At 49.9% G+C, this 21,100-nt stretch overlaps 1 long non-coding RNA gene across 2 annotated transcripts; it reads right to left on the bottom strand.

Annotated features, from left to right (window-relative positions):
• Window positions 1-849: 849 nt before the first annotated feature.
• Window positions 850-17,813, bottom strand: LOC139355921 (uncharacterized). 2 transcript variants are annotated; one of them, XR_011607227.1, is made up of 5 exons: window positions 17,582-17,813; window positions 3,331-3,518; window positions 2,399-2,607; window positions 1,489-1,985; window positions 850-1,379 (listed from the first exon to the last, which is right to left on the bottom strand). It is a non-coding gene; the product is annotated as an uncharacterized lncRNA (long non-coding RNA). The 2 variants fall into 2 exon arrangements; XR_011607226.1 differs by having other exon boundaries at window positions 2,399-2,590; window positions 17,582-17,811.
• Window positions 17,814-21,100: the final 3,287 nt, after the last annotated feature.

Here is a 21,100-nt window from a genome sequence, read left to right as displayed (position 1 = left end):
GGTGCTGTGTTACTTAGGACTTAGGTGCAGCACAGTACCGTGGGAAGGGCAGACACCAGGGCGAATCCTGGCTCTGATTCGGGCAGCTTGTTTCATCACCCTGAGCCTCAGTTGTTTCATCTGTAAATGAGGATGAGAATACCTCCGTCACAGGATTCTATGTGACATGATTAGAAAATGCCTAGCCAAAAAAGAATAAAAAATTTAAAAAATAAAAAAATGGAAAATACCTAGCCAATAATAAGCACTCAAAAATATACATATACACACACACATTCTCATCGGCCTTCTTTAGGTCTTCCTTTCCTTGTTTGTAGGATAAGGGACTTGGACAGGATGGTTCTGTTCTCTCCAGCTCTGAAATACTGGCTTCCCGGCATCATCTAATTTCAGGCAGAAAAGCCAGTTTTCTCAGTGTGTCGAAGGTCACCATTTCACAGGCTATTTTGTCTACGTTTAACTGCTCGTGTTTTTCGGGTTAACTCAGGTGACATCTCTTCCCGAGCTGTTCCTGACGGCCATGAAGCTCAGCCACGATGACACAAGAGCCAGGTATTTACACCTGGCCAGAGAAGACAGGAATAATCTGTTCAGGTACGCCGTGCATTGTAAGAACATGGTCTTGAATGTTTTCTTTAAATCAAGGATGTCCAATCTTTTGGCTTCCCTGTGCCACAACTGTCTTAGGTCACACACTAAATACACTAACACTAAGGACAGTTGATGAGCTAAAAAAAAAAAAAAAAAAGAGGACCTCAATGTTTTAAGAAAGTGTAGGGATTGTGTTGGGATGCATTCCAAGCCATCCTGAGCATGTGGACTGCAGGCTGTGGGTTAGACAAGCTTGGTTTAAAGCACTGACTGTATGTTACGTGGTGTAAATATCATCTCACTAGTATTTTTATTGACAGAGCATCTTGAAAAATAAGGAAAAGCTTACACGGAGTTACAATCTCATCAAAATACAATGTTATAGTCTGAATCAATGATTTACATTAGAGTTGGGAGACCCTGTGTTGGAGGATTGTGGTGTCAGAATGATAATTTCTAGTAGCCTGAGGTGATGATGCATCTGGGAACTGTGTCCGCAGCACTAAGATGAACGTTTTGTATTCTAGTCATTCTCCTTCCCTAGCGTTCTGTTCCTCCCCGTCCCTGGCCTTCTGTTCCTTATTCCTCCCCCTTCCCTGGCGTGCCGTTCCTTCTTCCCTAGCGTGCAGTTGAGCACCACTCCCATGGACAGCACCGGTGTTCCTCACATTCTTGAGCATACCGTCATTTGTGGGTCTCGGAAATATCCGTGCAGAGACCCTTTCTTCAAAATGTTGAACCGGCCCCTCTCCACGTTCATGAACGCCTTCACAGGTAAGACCAGCATCCTGAACGGAAAACCGCGTTTGCGTTTGCCAGGCGCACCCACTGGAATTCAGTCAGTTTCTGAGAAGAGATGACAGGAGTGGGCAATTAATGTTCTAGAAAAAGTTTTACCTCTCTCTACTTGAAGGACGTTAGAAATTTCATTCTTCAGGAAAGCCACATGGTAGCGAGATTATAAAAACTAGCATTTGAATAAAACGTACGTGAACTTTTCCCAGAAAGGTTCAAAACAATTTTCTCGTGGGGATATCACTACAATGCCAGGCCTCCAGAGTTACCACTAACATTGATGTTTGACTTTTAGTAAGACTGACGCTAGTGGATAGGGTGACGATGAACAGTGCACTCTGTGAAGAGTGACATCGAAGAGCAAGTTAAATCCATGCTCTTACAGAATGAGGTCATCTTTGTAGACGTGTTAAAGTCTCTGGAGACACTTGAGAGAGTTTAGATGTTCGCTGAAGAAAGACCTGGTGCCCGTCCAGTGCAGATCCTGAGATGGGATGGGAAAGCCGGCACTCAGGGTGATGAGCTGGGACAGCTGCTGAGGTTGGGGACCAGAGCATGGAGCCACTGCCCCATCTCAAGAATAGCTACAACTTACTGTCCTAGGACAAAGGGGAAATGAGGCTTGAGATTCAATAATTTTAGTAGAAATCTGTTAAATTTTACAATTTCACTTTTCCTTTGTACCCAGCTAGCGATTATACTCTGGATCCATTTTCCACACAAAATCCCAAGGACTTTCAGAATCTCCTCTCAGTGTATTTGGACGCCACCTTTTCCCCAGGTTTACGTGAGCTGGATTTCTGGTATGTCATGAGTGATTAACTAGTTGATACAGACTTTAGCATTTGAGTCACTGTCAGCTTATAATTATTTGTCCTCAGGCAGGAAGGATGGCGGCTGGAACATGAGAACTCCAGCGACCCCCAGATGCCCTTGGTCTTTAAAGGAGTCATCTTTAATGAGATGAAAGGAGGGTTTGTAAGTTTTCTTTTTTACGTTGTGTTCAGCCTACCTTACCCATGTACCGTACCATGATATAGACACATCTGAAAGATGGTTGATTTTTCTTCAATATTCTCATTATAGGTGACATGTTCTTGGATTAGCTGGGGTCAGTGCTGTGAGCAGAAGCCAGGGGGTAGCAGGGCCAGGCTGCTGTTCTTCCCAGCGTCTCAGACCACGTCTGACGACTCCCGCGTATGATCTGCAGTGAGACAAAAGCTATTTTCATACCACTATCAACACATTGTCTTTTTCACTCATTCTTGCCCAAGTACATTGTATACTTTCTAGAGGCTGCGTGGTGAGGTGTGTGACACACAGCAAGCTGGATACAGAGCAGATGAGGGAGTCCAGCTTCACCTCTGAGCCAGACACTACAGAGACTTGCAAAAAAAGGTAACACAGCATCATTCGAAGTAGTTGGTTTTTTACTTTGTTATGAGAAGTATTTTTCAAACATATTTATATTAACATGTAATGATGGCTTACCATAATGCATAAGTATTTTTTAATACTTTAATTTTTTAATCAACTTTAATTTAGAATATAGAAAAATTATATAAACACACACAGGTACCTACACAGGCAAAAAAAGCCTACATAATCAAAAGCTGTTTGGGTCCTCGTTAAAACCCATTTGTGCCTAGTGTTCCATTATTGGAATCCTAAGCTTGTGGGAGTTATTTATATCCTACAGCTCAAGGTCATTGCCAAGGTCTGATTTTTAAGAAAAAAAATTGCAACCTCAGGCATAAATGGGTTAATTTTTCAGGGTGTAAAGGAGTCTTGAGACCATTTTGGATTAAGAGCTGCTGTCCTGGGCCCATGTCTTCATGTCCCCTTGTGACTTTGACAACCTGCCTGTGCTGGTGTCCCTGAGGCACACAGGTGGCCTGCTCTCTGATTTCTGTAGCCCCCCTCAGCTGGTGAACTATTTCTTACCTTTTCATTCTCAATTTGGTGGTCTTTTCTTCCAAGGAGTCTTCTTGAAACTCAAGTTGGGGTGACAGCTTCTCCCCACTTGCCTGGTGGCTGGTAGGCAGACCTGGTGATCCCTCCGATTTACAGCCCTCGGCTATGAGTTTGTTGCAACACACATCAAAAAGTCCATTGTTCTCAATCCTTGGATCCTGTGCATGGGTGATGAGTGATTGAATACAGTGTTAATCAATGCCTGCAGGGGTGTTTTTTTTTTTTACCATTAGAACAGTTTTACTTGCAGAGTAGTACAGGCATATGCACCAGAATGTGATCGATTGGCTATACTGTAAGTAATGTAGTGTGTGTGTATTAGTTTATATGTACATATTCTTATTTATTTACTTCACATTTCAAGACAGACAATGAGAGGATATTCTCCCAGCACCTTCAAAACAGACTTCTTCCCCACCACACATACTCAGTGGTCTCTGGGGGTGACCCACTGTGCATCCCGGAGCTTACGTGGGAGCAGCTGAAGCAATTTCATGCCACTCACAATCACCCAAGCAATGCTAGGTAATATTTTGTTGGAAAAGTTTGATGGTGGATTGTGAAAAATTGACTTGTGTCCTTACATTTTCATGACATGGCTTCTCTCACATTTAGCGATGCTTAAGAAATATCTAACTATAGGTAAGATTCTTGGCCTAAGTTTGCCTATCTTACTTGGACATTGATTTTGGACATTTACAATGATAGCCTTCAGTGGGCTCAGCATGGTGGTTACAAACACGGTGTTTAGAGAACCCCAGAGGAGGGTCCTGGCCCCCAGCTTCTTGCTTCACTTCCAGCTTTGTTGCATGGAGAGTGGGGGTGCATGGATGGTGCCCACTCCGACATAGGGTGTGTGAAGCTTCGAGCCTGTCCTTGGCACGGAGAAGTGCTCTTCCGATAGTGGATGCAGTCACAGAACCTTAATCACATCCTAACTTTCTGATACATCACTTGTTTCTTATGTCACTAATATAAGTGCATTATCATAATAATATAGTTATATGTATTATATAAAACACTAATAATTTACATAGAAATGCTAATGTAAAAACATATTTGCAACATTATTTTACGTAAAAAGAATTATGAAAACTTTCAAGCATACAGAAAAGTAGACTAGGATAATGAGCCCCTAAACACTTATCACATAATAGATATCCTTTTCCTTGTGAAGTTTTTGGAAGTAAATTATGAATGTCATCATTTACCCCTAAATATTTGAATTTGTGACCCTAAAACATGAGGATTCTTTCTTACATGAGCTAATGCCATTTTCAGTTTTAATAGAATAAACCATACTTTCTTAAAACTGCCTATTTCTTATTCCATATTCAAATTTTCTAGTTGGCCTCAAAGTGTTTGTGGCACAGGGTCCCACAGATCACAGCTGCTCAGCCCAGGTCTCTCCCGGGCACCCTCTCGGATGGCAGAGGAGTGTGCAGGCCGGGTTTCCTCCGGGCGCTCTCACTTTCCAGGTGTCCTGGCTGCTCCTGTGTGGTGCTGGGTGCCATGTTCCTGTGTTTCCTGAGAACTGGAACTTAGATCCAAAGACTTAGTTTGAGTCAGGCTGTGCCTTTTCAGGCAGAGTCCCTCGTGGGGAGTTCTGTATAGATGGCCACATCCTACCTTCGTGTGAGGCCTGCTTGCCTCCACTGGGGGTCTCACGCCAGCGGGGTGCATGCTGAGAGTCGGCCACTGTCTTGTGAAGATCTGCTTTCTCCCTTCAGCCACGGAGCAGCTGGTGCACTTGAGTTTCTGGTGTCCTGTGATAATGAGTTCCTCATCAACCTATTAATGGTTTTCATATTCATTGAGGATAATTGCCTGAATCATTTATTAGAGTTTGTGAAGTTTTCAAATTCTGTAATTCTTCATTCGTTTGCTGGACTTCTTCAAAGAAGAGCTCCACGTCAGCTGGGGCTGTCGGGTTATCTTGAAATATGGTTCTGTGGAAAAGGCAGGGGCGGCTGCTCTCCCTGGGAAGTCCAGTTTGAGGAGGAGTTAGGGTGGTGCGGGAGCTACCTCTAATGATGACAGAAGAGGCTGTCTTTTTTTTTTTTTTTTTTTTTAAAGACAGGGTCTCGTTCTGTCTCCCAGGCTGGAGTACAGTGGCATGGTCTTAGCTTACTGCAGCCTCAGCCTCCTGGGCCACCTCAGCCTCCTGAGTAGCTGGGACTACAGGTGTGCACCACCATGCCCAGCTAGTGCTTCTATTTTTTTGTAGAGACAGAGTCTCGCCGTGGTGCCCAGGCTGGTCTCGATCTCCTGAGTTCAAACAATCTGCCCACCTTGACCTCCCAAAGTGCTAGGATTACAGGGGTAAGCCACTGCGCCCACCATGGGGGAGAGAGTTCTTTCTTTTCTTCTTTTTTCCCCCCGTCTTCTTTGGTTTGTTTTTTAGTACCCCTGTGACGTCACAGAAATATTTCTGTACATGTACATATTTGAGACTATGTGATCAGATGGAATTTATTTTTATGCCCACATTTGCCCCAGCTGTTGGCCCATTTTGGTCTCACTTCTCTGGTTTCTAGGCCCCCACCCTCACCTCCCTAAAGCATGCACAGCCAGGCCCTCCCTGCTCCAGAGGCTCAACTGTCTGTTTCCCAGGGAGCTCTGATTTCTGTGGCTAGTGGGGAAGGGCCTTTGGAGAGTAGCATGTGGACACTAGGGGTGGTGATTGTTCCTGGATTCTCTCAACCCCGAGAGTGTAAAGTTTGTTTCTAAATTCTAGAATGAGACATTTCTGAAGGTTCTTTAAGATACTAGTTCCCCAAACCTTAACCATAGCTCAGGCAACATAGTAAAGAAAAAGATAAATTCTGTCATTGTAACCTTTTTCCTCTGATTGAATAAATGTATTATCTTTATTAACATGTATAACCTTGAACTTGTTGCCAAAAGTTGAGTTTTGTGAAATTGTCAGTTGGATTACTCTATTACTGTACTAGGGTTATAAAGTATTTTAACAAATACCTCATTTGGTTTTTGTCACATCTCTAGATGAAGTTTAAAATGAAAGATCAATGTTTGGCTAGGTGTGGTGGCTCATGCTTGCAAATCCAAGCACTTTGGGAGGCCAAGATGGGAGGATTGCTTGAGGCCAGGAGTTTGAGACCAGCATGGGTAACAGTGAGAACCCATCTGTAAAACTTAAAAATTAGCCCACCGGGCATGGTAGCTCATGCCTGTAATTCCAGCACTTTGGGAGTCCGAGGTGGGGAGATCACCTGAGGTCAGGAGTTCAAGACCAGCCTAATCAACATGGTGAAACTCTATCTCTACTAAAAATACAAAAATTAGCCAGGCATGGTGGCAGGCGCCTGCAGTCCCAGCTACTCAGGAGGCTGAGGCAGGAGAATGGCGTGAACCCGGGAGGAGGAGCTGGCAGTGAGTGGAGATTGCGCCACCTGCACTCCAGCCTGGGTGACAGAGCAAGACACTGTCTCAAAAAAAAAAAAAAAAAAAGCTGGACATGATACACAAGGTGACCCCAGGAGACTCCTGTGCAGAGTAAAAACGAACCGCAGCACTAAATTCAGTCCCTGAAATCCCTGCGGGATTCTCCCCACCCCCCACCCCTGGGTCCACCTGCACCCGCCCGGAAAGAACAGTGACATCACCCCACAGCAGGAGATCACCAGCGGTGGCCGCCGCACCCCGGGTGGCTGGGCCACTCCCAAGGTTTCACAGGTGGAGAGGGAGCCTGGGAACGTGCATTTCTAGCAATTTCCAGGTGACAGGGCACCACACTTAAAAATACACAACACTAGGTCCTGAAAGGACGTCTCTTCACTCGCACGTTGGTGGGATGGAGCCCAACATTGCGAAGGGCTTTTCTTCACGTGTCGTCCTTGAGCTCAGGGGCTGGCAGCACTTGGTGGGACCTACTAGGGCGTCCCTTGCTGACCGCACACCCACAGCCAGAGCCCTCACCCGGATAATTCTCACAGGAAGCCCGCAGAGCTCCTGACACCTCGCTGGAGGGATGAGAAAGCTGAGGCTCTGAGGGGGATAAACTGATGACTGGAAGGTAACGACCTTAGTGAAGTGGTGAAGCTGCAGTGTAAACCCTAGACTTATTTCATTTTAACTTTCAAGACTTCCTGATTTCCTCTATTACAATGCCTGTGCCTTAGAGTCACCAATGGGAACTTGAAGGAAAATAATGCCTGCTGAGGCCAGATGCTCACTTCATTGCCTGGGGGTGGAGCCTGTGTGGTTCTAAGCCCTCCTTCTGAACTTCTGAATGGTGAGGACGGCAAATCAGCTGCCTCCTGCTGGGCCCTGCAGGGTGAAACCTGAGGAAGCCCCAGGAACATTCAGTGAGGGGTTAGGAGGGAGGAGAACATGGGTGGATGAAGAGCAAGAAGGAAATGCACCAGCATTTACTGGTGGGCTCTGTCACCCACAGGACAGGGACAAAGACCTGTAGTGTGGGCTTTCACAGCCTGGCAATGAGTGCTTTCAGCCTCACAGGTAAACGTCACCTGTTTCACCATCTCCTTAGGGCTCTCTAGGGCCCCAGCACACAGCTATTTGGGACAAAAGGCAGTTTCAGTGTCTTTCACTCCACACTCAAGCTACAGATTGTCCTTATATCTCAGGTATCCTGGGGATAATCCATCTCGTTTCGTTTTGGTTTTGGGAGCCCAACCCAAGAACCAAATAACTTTCCTAAGGATTTCCAGGAGAAAACATCTTCCCACCAAAGAAGAACATTACCATTTGGAAAAACACCTCTTCGTCATTTGCAAAAACCCCAATTTTCAGGGAAGTGATAATCTTGTCATGAGAACCAAAGATAAAGTTGGAGCTAACGAGGGAGTGGTTACATAGGAAATACGTGGTCATTACTCTGACCAGTTATTAAATCACTTTCTTCATATGACATACTTTTTAACAGCTTCTTACTAAACCACAGTGCGGGCAAGACAGTCACAAGACCGCTTCTTCCTTGAGTCAGAGTCATCCCCGGCCCACACCAGCGCCTAGCAAGAATGACTGAGGTCACCCTTATTTCCTGGCTACTTGGAGGAGCTGGATTTCCCAGTTTACAAATCTCAGTTTCCTGGGATTCTGCTCTGATAAAATCTGTATTTAAAAAAAAAAAAAAAAGTAAGGAATAGGCTGGCCGTGATGGCTCATGCCTGTAATCCCAGGGCTTTGGGAGGCCAAGGCAGGCAGATCATGAGGTCAGGAGATTGAGACCATCCTAGCTAACAGGGTGAAACCCGTCTCTACTAAAAATACAAAGAAAATTGAGCCGGGCGTGGTGGCGTGTGCCTGTAGTCCCAGCTACTTGGGAGGCTTAGGCAAGAGAATCGCTTGAACCCGGGAGGCGGAGGTTACAGTGAGCCGAGATTCTGCCACAGCAATCCAGCCTGGGTAACAGAGGGAGATTCCGTCTCAAAAAAAAAAAAAAAAAAAAAAGTAAGAATAAATGAAATCTAATGAAATAATCTCGGTCTATCCTTTTACCTCCTCCGTTGTCTGGAGAAATAAAGCTCCCTGCCTCGCCCTCTCTCACGGCACTGAACTGCTTTTCCTGAATTTTCCCACACTGCTGATTGCTCACTTGTTAATTTCGATGCATAAATTCTTTTTGAGAAATAAAGTCAGTTTGCCGACTGCTGCCACTGGTTTGTCAGAAAATGAGCTTACACTGCGCTGATCTCACTCCTGCTGCCAAAGCTCCTTCTAGGGGTCTCTCCTTTGACAATGTAGGGATTATGTAGGCATGGGGAGGTGGGATACCAAGGGGCGATTCTGTCAACGTGCTGTTCCCCCCTCCCCACCCCCGCCGGGTCAAAGTCATCGAGCCGGGGGCCTCTCTGACTATCTGGACTGTGCAGACCACCGTGTCTTCCGGTAGGGTCAGGGGAACGCTTGAGATAAATCTGTAGGGCCCTTCACTCAACCACCGGCCCACTGTCCACCTCAGGTGCCCCAAGTGCCATCGCTGCCGGGTGCTATGTGGATGCATCCGTGACAAAATGGTTCTGGCGGAGCTTGTTCTGATCAGGAGAAACCCGAAAGCAAGAAACACAGTGAACAAATGCATGATGCCCATGGGTGGATGGCGGTAAGCACTGAGGAGAAAAATAACAAGTGGGGTGGGAGGTGTTAAGAGGGTGGGGAGGAGGAAGGGCTGCCATTGACAATCGCAGAGCCCTCTGCGTGGCTGGTACGGTGTCGGCCCTCCCTTGCACATCCCTCAGGGCCTTCGCAGAAACACCCACACGGGGACCTTCTACATACAGACAGGACACGCCACCCATCGTCGTGACCACACTGTCCCTCAGAGGAGTCGCTGGCCAAGTGCATCCTGTCCACATGGAGATGTACTTTAAGATTCTTTACACAATGGATTTCAAAGACTTAGTATGGAAAACAGTGTAAAATATTAATAATCAACACAATAACTGATTATTATCAAAATAGTTGGCTGAATATAAAAGTGTTTTTTTTTTAACTTTTTTTTTTTTTTTTAGATAGGGTCTCTCTCTGTTACCCAGGCTGGAGTGAACCTGTGCAGTCACAGCTCACTGCAGCCTCCAACTCCTGGGCTCAGGCAATCCTCCCACCTCAATCTCCCACGGGGCTGGGACTGTAGGTGTGCACCGCCACATCCGAATAATTGTTTTGTATTTTCTGTAGAGATTGAGTCTCTCCATGTTGCCCAGGCTGGCCTCAAACTCCTGGGCTCAAGTGATCCACCTGCCTTGGGCTCCTGAAGTGCTGGGATTACAGGCATGAGTCATGGCACCCAGTGTCCCCCTGTCCCGGCCCGCCTTTCTTTAATGTGGCAACTAGATCATTTAAAATTGCATATATAACACAAGCCACCCACGCAGGCCCCAATCCTGGGAGATGATCCCGTTGGAGAAACCTCCAAGAAGCGGATCTGCTTGGATTTGCAAACGGCCCCTCTGGCCCCAGGGGGATCTGCTGTGCAGAGCTGCTCTGGAATCGGCTCTTCAATACCGCCCTTGAGTGTACTGTGCACCTCCTGACTTTCAACCAGCACAAAGCTCCTTATTAAACGCTGACAAAAATTCCTTCCATTCCAGGTGCCATAATGGATTCATTAATCTCCTATTGATAGGTTTTTGCTGGTTTTCCCAGTTCCTGCTATTCTAAGCACTGCTGTGAAGACTCTCCTTTTACCCCACCTGCCTTTGTCTGCCGCAGCTCACATGCTCTGCCTTCCAGCTGTAATAGCTGAGTGCCCATTTACCCCCCGCCCCAACACACTCAAGTCCCTGGGTCTCCTCGGCAGGGTATGTCTGTGGGCATAGGGCTGCCCTGCCACATGCCCCACCCCATAAGCTTCCATCTGTGGCCGCTTCTTGTGAGACCCTAAACTCATGACCTCCCGTCCTGTCCTCTCCTCTCCACAGAACCACCCTTATCGGAGACAGTCAGTCTGCTTCCTAGTCAGTCTGCTTCCCTCCACCTGCTTCCCAGTTCCCCTAAGGCAAATCCAAGGTCCTCCTCTGGGCCACCCTCCTCTACTGACTCCTCCCTCACCGTGAGGTCAGGTCAAAGGGCCCCAACTAGAGGCTCCCTGGGCCCTTTCATAAGACAGGAACTTTTCTTCTCAGGTCCAGCTACAGGCACATTGTACCCGCCTCACCGCAGGAGTGAGAGCTCCAGGGGCGGAAAGGGCTTGGTTCTTTTGCCTAAAGCCTGCCCTGACTCACCGAAGGCAGTCCTTTAATCTTCGAAATGATTACAGAAACACAGAAATAAGCCTGGGTGTGGTGGCTCAAGCCTGTAATCCCAGCATTTTGGGAGGCCAAGGCAGGTGGATCACTTGAGGTCAGGAGTTCGAGACCAGCCTGACCAACAAGGTGAAACCCCATCTCTACTAAAGATACACACACACACACAGAAAAAACCCAGGTGGGCATGGTGGTGCAAGTCTATAATCCCAGCTACTTGGGAGGCTGGGACAGGAAAATCACTTGAACCCGGGAGGTAGAGGTTGCAGTGAGCCCAGATCAAGACACTGCACTCCAGCTGGGCAACAGAGGGAGACTCCATCTCAAAAAACCCCCCCCACACAGAAACAAAATCTTAATTGTAGTAAGACACAGCTGAAAAGATATGAAGGAATGACTCCCCGAGTCTACTGCATGCCAACCTTTCAATCATTTTCCATTCAGAAAACTTCAGATCAGATCATTTACATAGTTAAGACAAGGGGTCCTATATTAACGAATCTTCTCCATCAAAATCCTGGTCAAAGTCAGAAAACAATCCCAAAGGACTCTTGGGAGCATCTCACGTTGGAGAAACCTGGAGAAGTGGAGAAGCTGATCTGCACGATTTGCAAACCACCCCACTGGCCCCAGGGGGACCCGCAGCACCGGTGCCCTCCCCCTCCCCATGAGAGTCGGAGCCTCACTCAGACCCATACAGTCAGGATCTGCACCTCCGAAGGCTCCCCCAGGTAACTCTGGGCACATGGAAGCTGGGAAGACAGCAAATGGGCCCTGGGGTCGGGGGGGCCCAGCACAGTCCAGCCTTTTCTCTTTTGCCTCCTGAAGACTTTCACTGTAGACGTGTGTTAGGGAAGAGGGGAGTGAAGAAAGAGACAGGGAGAGAAGACAGAGACCGACTGATGCCTCCATTCTGCAGAGGAAAACAGGGAGACCCTATCTCAGCACTCGAGACAGCAGGGCCAGGGCGGGACTTATAAGTAAGTCTCTGCCTCTCAGTGCTCTGGTCTGCCATGTGTCTGGCTGCCTCTTCCATCCTGACAAGCACAATGACTGCAATTCCAAACAAAGCACTGGGAGTTGGAGGTGAAGATGGAGAGAACCGAGGAGTGGGGACGGAAACGACAGCCTCTGGGCAGCTACTCTCTAATAAACACAAACACAACACCAGAAAGGGCTTGTAGAAAAGAAACACAAAACGCAACCCAACTACTGACACATGACCTTCTGTTCCATATTCACCCGCAGGTTCTTAGCAGAAAGGCAACTGTGAACTTGCAATCTGGTATCCTGATGTTTGCCCTGACCACATTGTTACCGTATCTTCATCTTTCTAATTTTAATTGTTTCTGACGGTCCATCCGATTGGTAGAGCTTGACAAAGATGACAAAATGTCTAGCTTCGAAGGGTCCTCCGAGTATGGCACACAAAGCGGTCTGCATTCATAGAAAATTATGCCATCACACAAATCTCCCACTGTGCCACGGGGTGACACTATCACTCATCATCTGCCTCCCAGACCCAGTAATTTCTGCAAAATCAATTACTGCACTTTACACTGAAAAGATCCCATCAAAGAATGTGTGTGCACAGGATGGTGAGGGGCGCCGGAGCTGTGTGAGGCGAAATGGCACTGTTCTCAGTTTCCCCTTCCATCCTACTGGGCTCCGAAGCATTGCTTCAGAGATTTTCCATTTTATCTTAAAATTAAATAATATGAACTCTACTGGGGGAAGAAAAGCAGCCCATCATATTGGTACTAAGCCTTCATATCATTTTTGCCATCTTGACTCCTATCGCTATAAAAGGTCATTTTCTGTTGCCCTCACAAAACCACCCAAGGAATATTGCTTCAGACACCAAAGGTGCCCACGTGGGGCTCAAGCCTGGTGTCCAATAAATATGTGTGTCATTGACCTAATGCATGTCCAGTCAATTGAAACCACACTTCTGACTTCGGTTCTAAGGTACTAATCTTGAAGTCTTAACAGTTTATACATATTGACCTGAGGATGTTGGGTATTTTGATTAGAGAGGGTTGAATTCCTCTAAAGGACTTCACGAATGAAGAAGACAGCTAGAACCCCTGGTTTCCTGCTCCTCAGTGGAGATTCCAGGCGGGAGGCAGGCAGCAAACACTTGCGTTCCTGTCAAGCGCCAGGCGTGGTGCTGGGCACGGGAAAGTCACCAGTGAAGACACAGCTACACGCAGCCCTGAACATCCCTGCTGCAGCCACAGGGCCTGGCCACACCACAGAGCTCTGTGAACTCAGGGAAGCTGGAACACCTCGGACATCCCTTGCTCATGCGTAAAGTGGGGATAAGTCAGTGACCAGCATCACTGAGGGCCTGCCACATAACAGAGAGTCACTAAACGCTAGCTATTCTCACTAGGATTGGAAAGGTTGATACTTACTCCATTTACATGAACTTTCTATAAATACTGTATTGATGTTCCTGTCACCACAGGCAAAAAGGACGCCGCTTTCGCATCCAGCCCACCCTAAGGATGCACCTGGACTTCCCACTACACTCAGCTCCACCAGGCACCAGGCCCTGCAGAAGCCACAACCTGTGACGAAGACAATGAGTCACTCTTGGTGTGTGGCACAGCGTGACGTGGCGGTGGGCACTTAGTCATGGTCAGCCCGTGATCCAGAGCTGCGGAGCTTATTTTAGGGTGAGCGAAAATCAATTTAAGTTTCCAGACATGTCTTGGGACAACAGAAGATACCCAAAGAAGCAGGAGGAAACAAAAAACAAAAAAACCCACAGCCTGAGACAGAAGATACCCAAAGAAGTAGGGGAAAAAAAAAAAAAAAAAAAACTAGCCTGAGAAATACTTTCTTCATTCAAGGCCTGGGTAGTCAGGAATATAGGAAAGAGATTTTCAATTTTATCTTATAATTAAATAATATGAACTCTACTGGGGGAAGAAAAGCAGCCCATGGCGTTGGTATTAACCCTTAATATGATTTTTGCCACCTTGACTCCTATCGCTATAAAAAGGTACTTTCCGTTCCCCTCACAAAACCACCCAAAGAATATCTGTGTGATTTTGAGCTAGTTGGTTTTGCTCACTTTTGAGCATTAACTAGATTAAGGAGCTTCACCAAGAAACACCCCTGAAAAGCATGGTGGAGGCATGACATGATGGCTCATGTCTGTAATCCCAGCTCTTTGGGAGGCCAAAGCAGGAGGCTCACTAGAGGAGGCCAGGAGTTCAAGGCCAGTCTCAGCAGCATAGTGAGATCCTGTCTCTACAGAAATAATAATAATAATATTAATAATAACAATTAGCTGGTCATGATGATACATTCCTGTCTTCCCTGCTACTCAGAAGGCTGAGGCAGGAGGATCACTTGAGCCCAGGAGTTTGAGGCTGCAGTGAGCTATGATGGCACCACTACACTCCAGCCTGGGTGACACAGCCAGACATAAGTACTCTTGGTGGTCTAAGGGACAGTACAATATTTGGAATTAGGATCTGTTTTGCTCCTACCACAATCACGTACGCACCTCATGCCCTTACCTAAGTTATTTTTCTTTGTGAGTCTTTCTCCCCACTTCCAAAATGAGGGCATGCCTCTCTTGGGATCATGTATCTACGCTTGGAGATAAGAATTGTAAAGCTCCTAGTATACAAAATATTTTCAACGAATGGTAGCTACGGTCATTTTAATATATGGAATTTTACCATAATTTCACATCTGACAGATAATTCCCCTGAAGTTAATACTTGAATGGGAATGTGTGCTCTGATCTCTAGCTACAGGCAATAGTCTTCTACGTCAGGGAAAATCAAGTACTAATATAGAATCAGAATAAAATGGCAAAAAGAATGGGGGCACAACAGATAAATTCTCGAGGAATAACCTACTTACTGTAAGAATTTGTAAGTCTGTGGCAGCTAAGACCAGGCCCTCTGAGCACATCTGGAGGTGAACTTCCTTAAAAGAAATGCGTCCAAATGCTCCAACAGGTTCAAGATCATATCTTGGAAGGGTAAAGCTCTTTAGAGTTTACAAAAAATTGTGACTTCGGCTCTGCCAAGGAAAGAATGCCCAGGCGACCTGCCGTGGCGGGCTTCCCCAGGGACAGCCCAGGTGTGACCCATGTGGGCTCGAGGCCACCGTATTTGATGCCACCTGCAGAGCTGAGGGCAGCTGTCTCCCATTAAGCCGAGGCTGTACCAACCAAGCCACGTTCCCACATAATATTGGTTTCCAAAATACCTTTTTCCCCAGAAGAGAAGAGGCGTTGACTTACAAACCTTCAATATGTGTAACTCCTCCCAGGTGGCAAAACCAGGGTAACAGAGAACACCGCGATTCTGCCAATGTATCCTAATCTCACGTGCCTGTACGCGAACTCCCAAGCATTTTAGCAAGCTTTTGGACATGGAGCTCAAAAGAATGACCCATAAATATTTTCCAATACATACAGCATCTTAATGTGTTTTTCTTTCTTTCTTTTTTTTTTTTATTTTTTGTAGACACAGAGTCTCACTATGTTGTCGAGGCTGCTCTGGAACTCCTGGGCTAAAGCGATCCTCCTGCCTCGGCCTCCAAATGCACTGGAATGACAAGCATGAGCCACCGTGCAGGAAGCACAGCACCTAAATTCCAAAATAACCTTGAACCCCTGACCTTCCACCCGCCCTGGTGACTTCCAGAGATCGTTTCCTGTTCCCGTGCCAAAGGTTTCTCGTCTTTCGCGGCCCCGGTAAAGTCACTCAAGATGTTCCCTCTGCTTCTGAAGGCCTTTGACTGAGAAGCCACTCTGGGTCCTATCCCGACCCCAGGCGGTTCCATTCGTACTCGCACATCTCCGGGCTGGTTTAAGTCACGCTGGCCAGGCTATTTCCACTTCACTCTGGTAATTTCTCCAATCCCAGCGTCTGCTGCATCACCTTTTTTTTCTCTGAGAATCCAACTCTACAGGAGGAATGCTGATGCTGGGGGGGGGGGGTCCTTTTACTAAAACGCTAACGCCAGAGCACTTCCCAGGGGCGCTGGGGGTCGGGCTGCGGGGCGGGGTCTGGCGCTGCCACCGGGGTCTCCCGCGGGGGGCGCTGGGCCTGGGGAGGTTGCGCTGCGGGCTCGCGGAGCGCGCGGCATACGGATGTCCGGGCCTGGGCACAAGGAGACGACGGGCCTGGCATCACGTAGGCGCTCGCGGCGGGCGGGGCGGCGCCCACAGCGCCCCAACCTACAGCACCCGCGCCCGCCCAGCGCACTCAAGGGCGAAGGGAAGGTCACCGGGGCCGTGGGCGGGGGACTCATCCCCGCTCCATCCTTGTGCAGTGCGCGGTCCCGAAACGGCAGGAAATCCGCCATCCGGGCCTTTCCACGCATCTGCGGCAGGAGGAACCGGGAAAATAAAAATCAAAACCCAGCTCGGGGCGCGTCGCGTCTCCAGCCCTCGCGATCGCTAAGGCTCCCAGGTAGCGTTCGCCTGGGAAGCGCAGATCTACCCGCCAGGGGCTGCAAGGATCGGGGCGCTCCACCGTCCAGGCACAGGCGCCCCCACGTGCACCCGGGGCCTGGGGCGCGCAGTCTCCACCACCTCCGGCCCGTCAATGGTAAATGTCCTCCCGGCGCGCCCGCGTCGTGGGCCCAGACTCTGGCCCCTCCTGGAGAGCCGCCTCTACATTGCAGGGCAGGGGAAGCCCAGAGCCCGCGCCGTGGCGCCGCTGACGTCCCGGAGTCCCCGCTTCCTGGTCCTTCCCGTCCGCGGAGGCTGGCGGGGAGGGCCTGGGACCCATTTTAGTTTTCGGTTTTATCACGAGCCGAAAAGCGACAGCACATGCGAGCGCAGGAAACCCTTTTTAAAACTCTTCCAGCGGAAAAGCGACGGGCTGCCGGACCGCCTCGGAGTCGCCAGGCGGGAACCCAGAGCACCCCCGCCGCCAGCCGGGACCCCACCCACGCCGCGCAGGGCATGAGGCGACAGAAGGCGCGCGGGGACCTGGCCGTTTCTTCCTCGACATGCTGGGGGGTGACATGGGGAGGAGTTAGGGGGCGGGGGCTACTTAGGAAGTGATCGCGCTGTACCCACGCTTCGGAAGGGAAGCCCAGCCCCTTCCTACAGCTCTGAGGGAGAACGACCCCCGAGGGCGCTCCAGGCGACCCCCTCGGCCAGGCTCAATTTAAAACATAAACTGGAGGGGGTGGAAAGCTCACTCTCTTCCGGATGGAGGTTCCTACTGCCGTGTCCCTTCCTCCTCCGCCCCACTCGGCAAGGACCCCGGGGCTGCCTTGACGGCTCAGGCCGCCCCGCAGGGACCCCTGCCGCTCCGGGTCACGGGCTTCTCCCCAGTTCTCCCCATCGCTTGCCCGCTCGTCTCCCCGGTTCTTCCCATCGCTTCCCCACCTTTCCCCGGGTCCTCCCATCGCTTCCCCCCTTCTGCCCCGTTGCCACATCCACTTCGCCCTGTTCTCCCCTTCTCCGTCCGTCCCTCCCTCGCCGCCGGTAGGGGCGCGCGCACCTTGAACATCCCCGCCGCTGGTCAGCATGCCGATGGCCTTGCGGGCCCCGGAGAGGTGCTTCAGAAACTTCCGCAAGGAGCCCTTCGGGGCCCGGGAGTCGTCCGCGTCCATGGCGAGAAGGCCGAGGGCAGCCGCTAGTCCGGCTGCGCAGCAGGCAGTGGGGACCCTGCCCGCGCGCGCCCGACTCGGAACCGCCGCCAGGCCCGCGCCCCTGCTCGGCCCCAGCGCCAATGGGCGGGGCCCGAGCGCACTGGAGGGGCTGCGGGGGCGGGCGAGCGGCTAGGGGCAGGGGCACGGCTAGGGGCAGGGGCTGGTGGGGGGACACGTGTGGGCAGGAGGACCTACGCGGGGGTCGTCGTAGGTGGGGGCCGCGCTAGCGGTGGGGAAGGCCGCAGAGGCGGGGGTAGAGCCACAGGTGGGCGAGGTCCCTGCGGGTGGGGCCGCGTTGCTGGTGCGCGAGCCTCGCGGGTGGGTTGGAGGACTCTGGTTGGGGGCTTTAGAGATGCCCCGAGCACCACAAGTGGGGACAGGGGCAGCGTCCTGGGGAGGGGAGACTGCAGAGGGGCGGAGTCATATCGTTTACCCGGCGCGCCAGGGCGGGGCGGGATAGAACGCGGGGAGCATCTCCCGGGGGGGCGAGGGAGACCCTGAGTGGGCGCGAACGCCAGGACGGGTGGAAACCCCGCACTTGCGGGGAGCGCCGATGGCGGGGTGGGGTGGAATTGGGGCGCGGAGACCCCACCTGGACGCGGAGGCTCGCGCCCGGCCGCGCGCACAGCTTCTTGTTGCCGGCAGGATTCCTCCTGGGGCTGCGCTGGGAGCCTCGGGGCGCGGCTTCCTCGATCCCCGCCCCCAAGATTTCTGTGCAGCCTGAGGTCGGGAAGGACGGAAGGAGAGTGGATCCTCCAGGTGGTGGGAAAAGCTGAGCACGGAGGGCTTAGCTTTGACGAAGCTGCGATTTCCCGTGCCTACGGAGGCTGTGGCGCTCCTGGGCCCCCAACCTGGCCCTTGGGGAGAAGAAGCCTTGGGGTGGAGGAGGGTATCGGGGCGCGACCCTCAGAGACGTCTGGGTGCGCGAAAGTCAGAATGAGGCAGGAGGAGGCGCAACAGGACTAGCCTGGAGGGGAGGCGGGACGACCCTTCCTCCCCACGGACAGGCCCGCTGCTGTACGCTGTGCGGACCTCGGCCGGCTTCACTGGCCAACTCCACGTGCTGAAATACGCACACCCAATGGGATGTGCGGTTGCCCATCCACAGCTTAACAGCCTGGTGCCAGTTACCCTGCGATGGGAGAGGGGGCAACCCCCACAAAAGCACGGGCTTATGGGGCCCCGGTTCCTTCAGGGCTCACCCCACGAAGAAGGGCTCCCAAACGGCCCCACTCGACGGCTTACCGGAGGATGGTCCTGTGCAGTGGGTGTTTGTTGAACAGATAAGAGACAACAAAAGAGACTAAGAAGAGTTTTGTTCTATGAACCAGGGAAAGTGAAGCAGTCGCAAAGGAGAGTCTCGCCAAAGGGCAATCCTGGGGAAAAGATGGAGAGGCATGGATTTTTCTTGGATGTGTGCCTCATCCTGGGGCTCAACCCGCTGAGAATCAAATATTCATTGCAAAAGAGGGAAAAGAAATATGCTGCGGACTATGCTGGATGGTCTGATCTCTCCCTTGGCCAGAATTAACGGGGCAATTCCTAACCCCTTGTGGTCCTCAGAATCACCTGGCCTATGCACACCCCCACTAAACCACTGAAGTCCAGTGTTCTAGTTCTGCGAGCGCAGCCAGGAAATGTGTATTTTTAAACAGGCCACCTAGGTTACTCTGATGAATGCAAAGTCGGAGAGCGCTGCTCTCATGCACTGAGCCTGAGCTTTATTCTATTAATAAAAAAGAAGAGGAGAATCCTGGGTGTCTTAAGGTGGCAGTTGAGTGGCCTTTGCCTTCTGGCGGGTAGGAGAGGACACCGGTGCTCTAAGCACCCGCACCCACGGCTGGGCTCAGGATCTGTGCTGGAGAATAGAAGGGCTAATTTAATTACTCATGCCTTTTTAGAGCATAGTACATGTGGAGAAGGTGGGGCACGCTGAATTTTATTTTAGAAAAATACCCCTTATCTCCTTATATAATTGATATTTCATATTGAACATTAGGGGATGGGTCATTTGTCATCAAATTGCCTGTATTACAAAAAACGATAGATACAACCTAACAGTTCAAACATGATGAGTTAAATAAATGATGGTAAAAATAGACGCTGTAATAATATTTAATTGCTGTTACTGCTACGAGGATAAATGTCTACTGACGTGGAAATATGTTCAGGACATACAAATAAGTGAAAAGGCAGTCCTAGACACAGTGTGAGCCTGTGCGTGTGTGTGTGAGTGTGTGTGTGTGAGTCTGCATACACATGTAAATGTTTCTGAGCATTTTATTTCCTTTCTTTTGCTTAGTATAGGTAATGCTGTTTTTCTCTCCGATGAACAGGTATTGTTTAGGGAATAGAAATAGTTAATTAAAAACAATAAAATTTAGAGTGTCAAGACCCCCAAGGTTACGGCTTATGTTGAACAGTTTGTCTGTATGTAAGGGCTGGGGTCAGGGTGGTCACGGACGGTCCTCACACATCTGTTCTCATGCGTTTGGCCCACTGCTCAGTCAGTCAAGGAATTAACATATATTAATATATTCCTGTAGCTAAGATGGAAGAGAATAGCTATGGCTCTTTTTTGTTTTTTTTGTTTTGTTTTGTTTTGTTTTTTGCAAGTCATGTATTTTAATGGTGCTACAACCAGAGGTATTTTTTTTTTAATCGTTGGTCTTAGCAATGAATCTTCTAATTCAAGAGGAAGATATTACATGCCGTGCTGACCGTACAGCTTCCACCCAGTAGGACCTGAGGTGTGTGTTTGTTCTTTATTGTCCCTTGACAGATTACTCCAAACTGTGGCCCAGCCACACCAGCACACAGTTATACCACAGGAATGATTACTCCTGGGGCCAGGAGTGCAGGCTTCACTGAGCCCTCTGCCCCAGGGGCTCTCCGCGGCTGCAGCAGGTGTCTGCCCAGGGCTGCCATGTCTTCTGAAGGCTCAGGCTCATCAGGGGAGGAGCTGCTTCCACGCTCGCTTCTGTGTTGCTGGCAGGATTCTGTTGCTTACAAGATGTTGGACTGAAGGCCCCAGTCTCTCCGTGGCATCAGCTTCAGGCCGCCCTCTGCCCTGGGCAGGTGACTGGCTTTGCCAGAACTAGCACCTATCAAGAGCCAGGGGGAGAGTTCCAGTGGACAGAACTTGCAGCGCCCCCCCCCCCCAATTCAATCTCAGGAGAGACCGCCATCTCTTTTGCCTGGTTCTATTCATTAGAAGTGAGCCGCTGAGTCCAGCCCTCTTCGAGGGTCTGTCTGTGAACATTAGGGGCAGGGGCCAAGGGGAGCCACTTGGGAGGGGAGGTGCTGCCTGGGACCTGCCTAGGACAAGGTGAAGGAGAACATGCATAGGCACAGATGTCTTTCCCACT

This window comes from Macaca nemestrina, chromosome 8 (genome assembly GCF_043159975.1).
Source record: "Macaca nemestrina isolate mMacNem1 chromosome 8, mMacNem.hap1, whole genome shotgun sequence".
NCBI lineage: Eukaryota > Metazoa > Chordata > Mammalia > Primates > Cercopithecidae > Macaca > Macaca nemestrina.
The sequence above is the reverse complement of the archived record's forward strand: the minus strand, read 5'-3'. Positions and strand labels throughout refer to the sequence as shown.